At 37.0% G+C, this 9,904-nt stretch overlaps 2 long non-coding RNA genes across 2 annotated transcripts; one reads left to right on the top strand and one right to left on the bottom strand.

Annotated features, from left to right (window-relative positions):
• Positions 1-150: 150 nt before the first annotated feature.
• LOC118761465 lies at positions 151-9,498 on the bottom strand. The gene is made up of 3 exons (XR_004997403.1): positions 9,415-9,498; positions 5,956-5,962; positions 151-162 (listed from the first exon to the last, which is right to left on the bottom strand). It is a non-coding gene; the product is annotated as an uncharacterized LOC118761465 (long non-coding RNA).
• Positions 1,747-7,569, top strand: LOC115229867. Its single transcript, XR_004997402.1, has 3 exons — positions 1,747-1,909; positions 4,628-4,734; positions 7,323-7,569. It is a non-coding gene; the product is annotated as an uncharacterized LOC115229867 (long non-coding RNA).
• Positions 9,499-9,904: the final 406 nt, after the last annotated feature.

Genomic DNA, 9,904 nt, shown 5'->3' with positions numbered 1-9,904 from the left:
CTTAGCGGTTCGGCAAAAGAGACCGATAGAATAAGTACTACAAAGAATAAGTCCTGGGGTCGATTTGTGCGACTAAAAGTAGTGCTCCAGCATGGCCACAGTCAATGACTGAAACAAGTAAAAGAGTAAAGAGTATATATATATATCATTAACACACACACACTCTTGTGGGGGGATATATAGAGAAATTGACTAAGGGAAATAACTCAGAGTAGCCACTGGCATATATGTAAAGAGATCAAAGATGAATATGTTTATATCAAATGACATGTCTAGCAAGACTCATGGCCTTCCGTTCTGTGCTGCAAACCTCAATGTTCCACCAAGGAATATTGGTGGAACATTCCCATGCAAAGTTCTATCAAATGTAAACACAACTGACTCGATATTGTCGTTTTGAACTGACAGGAAAAAGTATGTACTGTCATAGAGTTTAAAGTACCAGTAATGATAAGGCTGTTGACTGGGAGAACACAAACATGGTTTAAACAGTAAGCTTGGCAGGAAAGAAACGTGCCTTTAACCCTTTTGTTACCATATTTCTGTTGAGGTGCTCTGTGTTTCTTTCAATTAATTTATAATATATCAAAGAATTTAGTAAAATAACTTGGTTATCATTAATCTAGTGTTAGGAACATAAATTGTGACTAAGGTTTGGTGGAGATTTTAATTCAGAACTTATGAAGACAAGACATTTGTACTAAAGAGCCAGCCAGTTTCAGCCAGGTTGGTTATCAAAAGGGTTGAAATCGTTTCTTTATTATATATTCTAACCCTTTTGTTACCATATTTCTGTTGAGATGCTCTGTGTTTCTTTCAATTAATTTTAAATATAACAAAGAATTTAGTAAAATAACTTAGTTATCATTCAGCTAATGTTAGGAACATAAACTGTGACTAAAGTTTGGTGGAAGATTTTAATTAAAAACTTAAGAAAACAAGACATTTGTACTACAGAGCCAGAGGTGGTTTCGGCCCGGTTGGTAATGAAAGGGTTAAGCAGTACAAAAACAACAAAAAAATAGGAGCTGTTATGTACAGGTTGACGGAAGAAAACCAGGACAAAAACAGCTTTATTGATCGCATTTTCACCTGGAATCGATTTTTAAAATTTTTTCAAAACTTATACATGCTCTGATACCGTTGGTATTTACATATCAAATTTGAGCGCAATCAGATTGAAAATGTCCGAGATCCTAGAAGACACACACAGACAGAACGGATTTTATATAAGAGATGTATGTATACATCTATATATATATATATATATATATATATATATATATATATACGCCATGATAGATCGTTAGCTCCTACACGCATTTTTTCTCTCCTTGTTTTTTTCTGTGTCCCTTTCTGTAGAAGAGCATAGGCTCGAAACGTAAAAGACTTTTTATTCCTGAGCATTTTACTAATACATCTGTTTGTTTTCTACACCACCTGTCTTCATCTTTTGTTTTTTTTGTAAACTCTCCCTATATGTATATCATCATCATCGTTTAACGTCCGTTTTCCGCGCTAGCACGGGTAAATATATATATATGTATATATAACTCTGACGAGTCCTTCCATTATAAAAAGCAATTCGCTTGAAAAGAGGCAGTATATTTACCAGATGAGGTATATGGAGTGGAAAAGAAAATTGGAAAATCATGATAATAATATAAATGTTTTAATGCTGAAAAAATATATACACACACATATACTCAAATGTATACAAATGTATTGGTTTATTTCTACATTCTCTTACTGATTTTCTGTTCCTAGGATGCCAATTCCGATGGACCTTCTGCCGAAAGAGAAATTCAGAAAATTGATGCCAGTCAAGACAAGAATGTTTCTCCAGGATTTGTTCATCCAACATTCTGGCCGAAAGAATTAAAGACATCTTTTGGCGTTAAGCATATTGGTAAGTCAAAGTATTCCCTTGTACAACACCTGGTTCGCCTTAACGACCCCCAAATCACCTGATGAGTGTGTTCTTTCTTTTATCGTTTTACTTGTTTCACTCATTTGACTGTAGCCATGCTGGAACACCACCTTAAAGGATTTTTCTTAAAGAAATCAACTCCAAGACTTATTCTTTGTAAGCCTAGTACTTATTTTATCGGCCTCTTTTGCCGAACTGATAAGTTACAGGGATGTAAACACACTAACACCAGTTATCAATCGATGGTAGGGGGACAAACAAAGGCACACACTCATTAATATATATATATATATATATATAAATTAGAAAAAAATCCCACCTTTTATCAATTCAATAATGAAAAGTTAAATTATACCATTTAGAAAAATTACATATTATAGAAAGATTAAATATAAGATAAAACATATAACAATAATTAAGTAATGTGCAAAATAATAAATAAAACCAAATATATACATTTTATTTATTATTTTGCACATTTCTTAATCATTGTTATATGTTTTATTTTTCTAAATAGTATAATTTAATTTTTCATTATTGAATTGATAAAAGGTGGGGTTTTTTTCTAATTTATATATATATATATATATATTATATTTTGTGAAATTTGATTTAGTATTTCTAAATTGAATTTTTCCCATTAAGTTTGGAATAATATTCCCTCATATATATATATATATATATGACAGGCTTCTTTCAGTCTCCATCTACCAAATCCACTCACAAGGCTTAAATCAGCCAAGATTTTAGCAGAAGACACTTGCTCAAGGTGCCACGCAGTGGGACTGAACTCAGAATCATGTGGTTGGTAAGCAAGCTTCTTACCACAATATACATCATTGTTTTCTTACCTCAGACAAGATCTGATTGGTCACTGATGAGGCCTGTGTCCCTTTCATCACCCATTTTGGGTCTATCAATCCAAGGCCCAGCATCCTACACTGCATCAACAGAAGGTCACCTGACCAATTCACATAAAGTTACCCATAGATCTGTTTCAGTCTCTAGCCTTTAAAGTGCACTGTCTCTTCTACCTATTTCTTTATTACTCACAAGGGGCTAAACACAGAGGGAACAAACAAGGACAGACATAGGTATTAAGTCGATTACACCGACCCCAGTGCGTAACTGGTACTTAATTTATCGACCCCGAAAAGATGAAAGGCAAAGTCGACCTCAGCAGAATTTGAACTCAGAACGTAACGGCAGACGAAATACCGCTAAGCATTTCGCCCGGCGTGCTAACATTTCTGCCAGCTCGCTGCCTTGTCTCTTCTACCTATCGTCTCTACTGCCATTCTATATGGTGTTCCAGTCATGACCATCCCAACTTCTTTTCCTTCATTTTGTACAATGCTCTTCCATCTATCTGGTAGACTTGCAAGGCCCTTCTTCCAAAATTAACTTGTCTGTGATGAATAACACACCTCCAGTACTGTTCTGACCTCATCTACAGAATTCATATTTTTTCCGTCCAAATGGTTTTGAAGACTGTGGAATAAATGATAATCAGATGGGGCAACATCCGGTGAATATGGTGGGTGGGGCATCGTTTCCCATTCAAATTGCTCCAGCCTTTGGAATGTCATCTTCGCTGTATCTCTTTCTCTCTTTTTCTCTTTTTACTTGTTTCAGTCATTTTGACTGCGGCCATGCTGGAGCACCGCCTTTAATCGAGCAACTCGACCCCGGGACTTATTCTTTGTAAGCCCAGTACTTATTCTATCGGTTTCTTTTTGCTGAACCGCTAAGCGACGGGGATGTAAACACACCAGCATCGGTTGTCAAGCGATGTTAGGGGGACAAACACAGACACACAAACACATACACACACACATACATATATATATACACATATATACGACAGGCTTCTTTCAGTTTCCGTCTACCAAATCCACTCACAAGGCTTTGGTTGGCCCGAGGCTATAGTAGAAGACACTTGCCCAAGGTGCTATGCAGTGGGACTGAACCCGGAACCATGTGGTTGGTAAACAAGCTACTTACCACACAGCCACTCCTGCGCCTATCTAAGCAAGAAAATCAAAAGAGGGCAGTAGCATCGAACTCCATCCTTCACCAAAAGCCGCTCCGACAAAGGTGGAAAGTGGAAAGATGATTACAATGGCTGTGCTCCAGCATGGTCACAGTCATTGGCTGAAACATATAAGAGAATAAGAGAATGTCAAGCAAAATGCTTTGCAGTATTTTGTCTTTTTGTATGTTCTGAGTTCAAATTCTGTCAAGATGAACTTTACCTTTCATCCTTTCAAGATCAATAACAAAAAAAAAGGTGGTGGGGATGATGTAATTGATTTAACCCCCTCCCAAGAAATGCTAATCTTGTACCAAAATTTAAAATCATTATTTCTATATGCATATGTATATATATATATATATGTACGTGTATATATATATGTGTGTATATATATGTGTATATGTGTGTGCGTGTATGTGTGTGTATATATGTGTGTGTGTGTTGATATATATATGTTCATAACCATTTTACACAGCATCCAAACAGTACCTCTGGTTACAGGATATTTGGAATGACATATATACAATAGGATTGCTCATAAAGTTCATAATCCTTGTAACATAATCCTTGTAACATGTGGTTGAGAAACGAACTCGGCAACTATTCATGCTTTCATAACCAAGACACTAATGAACTAACTCATTATTATTATTATTCATTAGGTATTCAAAACCTTGGATTTGAAGAGGATTCTTCTGGATCAATTACTTTTGGACCCCCTTCACCCGAAGACAGTCCAAGACTGACGGCAGAAGAAGTATATTCTAGAGTAAGTAGAATTTCTATTTATGCTGTATAAAGGTATTGAGATGGCACTACACTCTGGGAACGTATCGTGCCATAGCCTCAGAATTATCGATTGTTTAACGTCCGCTTTCCATCCTAGCATGGGTTGGACGATTTGGGGTAGGACTGGTGAATCAGATGGCTGCACCAGACTCCAATCTGATCTGGCAGAGTTTCTACAGCTGGATGCCCTTCCTAACGCCAACCACTCCAAAAGTGTAGTGGGTGCGTTTATGTGCCACCGGCACGAGGGCCAGACAGGCACGAGGGCCAGACTGGCACGAGGGCCAGACCGGCACAAGGGCCAGACCAGCACGAGGGCCAGACCGGCCCTCGTGCGGTACTGGCAACAGCCACACTCAAATGGTGCTTTTTATGTGCCAGATGGCTGCACCAGGCTCCAATCTGATCTGGTAGAGTTTCTACAGCTGGATGCCCTTCCTAACACCAACCACTCTGAGAGTGTAGTGGGTGCTTTTACATGCCACCGGCACGAGGGCCAGTCTGGCGGTTCTGGCAACGGCCACACTCAAATGGTGCTTTTCATGTGCCACCTGCACAGGAGCCAATCCAGCGGCACTGGCAACGACCTCGCTCAAATGTTTTTTCACGTGCCACCACCACAAGTTCTAAAAGTATTTTCTAAAAATTCCTGGTGCAGATCATCACTGTTTAATGTTGATGTTCCATGCTGGCATGGATTGGACAGTTTTGACCAGATCCAGTGTGTCCAAGGACTGCATCAGGTTCCAATGTCTGCTGAGGCATGGAAGTACCTAGTGATACCAACTGTTTTACAGTGTGGACTGAATGCTTATTTTCATGCCACCCATCTGTTGGGGTTGCCATGCAGTTTGCAGGACTATGAATCCTGACAGAGGATTTGGTAGTGTTTTGTGGGGTAGAAGAACAAAGGAGGTTCCTGTAGATGGGTCCCATGTTGAAGGGAAACATGAGAGAGAGAAAGAGAAAATGATTAGTGGGAACTACAAGGGGGTGATGCAAACTTCTTGGCTTTAAGGGTATTGCGAAAGGCCTGGTTGGAGGCCCAGCCTTCTGAGTTCTTTTACAGGGCTTAAATTCACATACTTATTGCAGTGGCCCTTTAGTTTTTCTGAGAGGGGAATATGTTGAATAAAATTCTAATGAATTGATCTTCCTGGATTTTGCTGAAGTGATTTCCGGTCACTTCAGTAAATGTAACCACACACCTACTGTTGGTGATTTCTTTTCCTTTTTGGGACTTTCCCCTTTTCCGACAAAGAGCCATTGCTTGAAACATCAAAAACTCTCTCTTTTTACTGAGCATCAAACTAATACGTTCCTTGTACACATCTTCTTCTTGTCTATTATTGTTAATTTTATTGTTCATTTATATCAATTGATTATATATATATATATTTATATATATATATATATATATATATAATATATTATATATAATATATATATATAATTTCAGTAAAACAATTAAGATTCAAGTGAGTTCCAATGAATTCACATGAATGTGGTACTTAACTTAGATGCATCATTAGAGAACATTTTAAGTCTGCTTACAATCTAACTTTGCTTTTCATAGAACACTCTTCGATACTTCATGAGTGTAGCCTCACCCCCTAGGATGTTTGGAGAATTCATATGTGTTTTGGCTGATGAATACGGGACACTTGTATTTGCTGCAATTTTGCAGCTTTAATAAATCTGTTCTTCGTATGAAAAAATTGTACTAAACAACTAATCCTTTCTTGAATAGAAGAGTAGGTGTTTTACAAGATTGTGTAGGAAGGAGAATTAGGGGTTAGGAGAAGGACTGCCAAAATGAAGCTAGAACTATGAGCAGCGGAAGATAGGAAGATGCATAAAAGTGGGGTGGGGCAAGCAGCAAGAGTAGTAAAGATTATGGTCACAAGGTGGACGGGGGCAAAAGAAAGTTATAATTAATTGGATGGTGTGAAAGAGCTAGGGGATAGAAGAAAGGGACAGGCATAATGCTTGAGTAGGGGGCAAGCACTAACAAGTGGATAACCTAAAACATAGAGTTTTGCTGAAGAGGGCAAGTCTTTTTGGAGGGTTTCATATTGACAGGGAACCCAGACCTTTGTCATATTATTTGTGCGGCACAGGGTTCTTAGGGCCACTTCTCAACCACATAGTTTCAGGTTCAGTCCCACTGTGCAGCACCATGGGCAAGTGTTTTGTACTATAAACTCCCAAGCCAACAAAGCCTTGAAAAGGAACTTGGTGGCTAAAAGTTCTACTGTATGTGTGTGTGTGCCTCAAACTAGCTTGTGCCATGTGTGTGTATGCATGTGTGTGTGTATGTGTGTGTGTGTGCCTCAAACTAGCTTCTGCCATGTGTGTGTGTGTGTGTGTGTGCACCTCAAACTAGCTTCTGCCATGTGTGTGTGTGTGTGTGTGTGTGTGTGCGCCTCAAACTAGCTTGTGCCATGTGTGTGTGTGTGTATGTGCGCCTCAAACTAGCTTGTGCCATGTGTGTGTGTGTGTGTGTGTGTATGCGTGTAAGTGCTTGTGCCTCAAACTGACGATTTTTTTTTCTTTGTTCTAACTTAGGTGGACACGAAGAAGAAGAACCGCATGAGAAACGAAAGTGCAGCAGCGATAGCCCTCATGAAAAACAGTACCTTACCACACACTGCGCTTTACTCTAACGACACAGATTGTCTCATACATAACGAATCAGAAGTTGTATACGATGAACGAACAGCACTTTAGTTGTCCTCAACTACAATTTCTAAAACTTAATCAGAACCAAAAACAAAAAAAAAACACAAACAATGAACAAGACAAAACACACACAAAAAAACCCCAAAAAAAACCCAAAGCATTCAGCCTGGATTATTATTATTATTATTATTATCATTGTTATAATTATTAATATCACATCTTTTGCCAAAAAAAAAAAAAATATATAATAATGCACCATCTTGACAAATATATAAATTCTGCTAGATAGAGATCAGAAAATATTTCTCTTGAATACTTTAAAAAAAAATAAATCTGAATTGATAGCAGATAGACATGTTAAATAGAACTGGTACATTATATTTAAAAGTTTAAACCCTTTCATAAACAGAATGATTTTGAAGAATACGAAATTTGGTTTCCTTAACCTACAGAATTATTATTTATTTATATATAGGCGCAGGAGTGGCTGTGTGTAAGTAGCTTGCTAACCAACCACAAGGTTCCGGGTTCAGTCCCACTGCGTAGCATCTTGGGCAAGTGTCTTCTGCTATAGCCCCGGCCGACCAATGCCTTGTGAGTGGATTTGGTAGACGGAAACTGAAAGAAGCCAGTCGTATATATGTATATATAATATATATATATTATATATATATATATATATATATATTATATATATATATATATATAATATATATATATATATATATATAATATATATATATATATAGGCGCAGGAGTGGCTGTGTGGTAAGTAGCTTGCTAACCAACCACATGGTTCCGGGTTCAGTCCCACTGCGTGGCATCTTGGGCAAGTGTCTTCTGCTATAGCCCCGGGCCAACCAATGCCTTGTGAGTGGATTTGGTAGACGGAAATTGAAAGAAGCCTGTCGTATATATGTATATATATATATATGTGTGTGTGTGTGTGTTTGTGTGTCTGTGTTTGTCCCCCCCAATATCGCTTGACAACCGATGCTGGTGTGTTTACGTCCCCGTCACTTAGCGGTTCGGCAAAAGAGACTGATAGAATAAGTACTGGGCTTACAAAGAATAAGTGCCGGGGTCGATTTGCTCGACTAAAGGCGGTGCTCCAGCATGGCCGCAGTCAAATGACTGAAACAAGTAAAAAGAGAAAAGAAAAAGAAAGAGTATATACATATTTAAGGCAGCGAGCTGGTAGAATTTTTTTGCACGCCAGACAAAATATTTCGTGACATTTCGCCATTTTTACATTCTGAGTTCAAGTCCTGCCAAGGTCAACTTTGCCTTTTCATCCTATTGGGGTTGATAAATTAAATACCAGTTGAGCACTGGGGTCGATGTAATTGACTAGCACCCCACAAAAAAATTTCAGGCCCTGTGCTTATAGTAAAAAAGGATTATGTATAAGATGACAAGATGGCAGAGTTGTTAGGATGCTGAACAAAAATACTTAATGGCATTTCATCCATCATTGTGGTCTGGGTTCAAATTCTGTCAAGGTTACTTTACCTGTCATCCGTTCGGGGCTCTATGAAACAAGGACTTGTTGAGCACTACGTTGATGTGGTCAACTTATTCCCCCCACAAAATTGTAGGTCTTGTGCTTATTGTTGAAAGAATTATTATATACATATGTATTATGTTTTTGAAATGGTACAAAGAATTCTTTAAAGAATTCTGCAGCAGAAAGACTGGAGCTTTCGAAAGGGAATCATATTTAAAACTTTAAAACCATTTCAAAATATAATTTTGAAGAACAGAAATTGGTTTCATAAACCTATGGAATTTTACTTTCTTTTTTAATAACACACCAATGAGTTTAGATAAACTATAGCAGGCAGATATTAAATTAAATTGTTACAGTACAAATAAAATTTATATTTAATAATTTAATAATTTAAAAGCCAGTTCAAAAACAAAAAGGACCAATGTTGAAGAATATAGAATTATTCTATAAAACAACAAAACTCTTTACACACACAAACACACACACATATATATATATTTATTATGATAAACACAAATTAATATCATTTGTTTCCTACGTATGTTTCACCATTGTGGTTGTTTGGAATATCTGCATTGATGTTCTAAGTGCAAATTGGATGCTTAACCCCAATAGATTATCATAACCAATACCGGAAGCAAATTGGATGATGATCATCATCTGTGTGGAGTTCTAAACTCAAAGAGAACAGTCATACATCTAACTGAACACACAAAATACACTATATATATGTATATGTATATATATGTATGTATATATATATGTATATATATGTATATATATGTGTATATATATATATGTATATATATATATATATGTATATATATATATATGTATATATGTATGTATATATATATATATATATGTATGTATATAATATGTATATATATATGTTAACAAGCAATTTCATTATGATCTACAGCAGATATTGAACTGGACTGTAACAACACAAACGGAA

This window comes from Octopus sinensis, unplaced genomic scaffold (assembly GCF_006345805.1).
Source record: "Octopus sinensis unplaced genomic scaffold, ASM634580v1 Contig13735, whole genome shotgun sequence".
Taxonomy (NCBI): domain Eukaryota; kingdom Metazoa; phylum Mollusca; class Cephalopoda; order Octopoda; family Octopodidae; genus Octopus; species Octopus sinensis.
The sequence above is the reverse complement of the archived record's forward strand: the minus strand, read 5'-3'. Positions and strand labels throughout refer to the sequence as shown.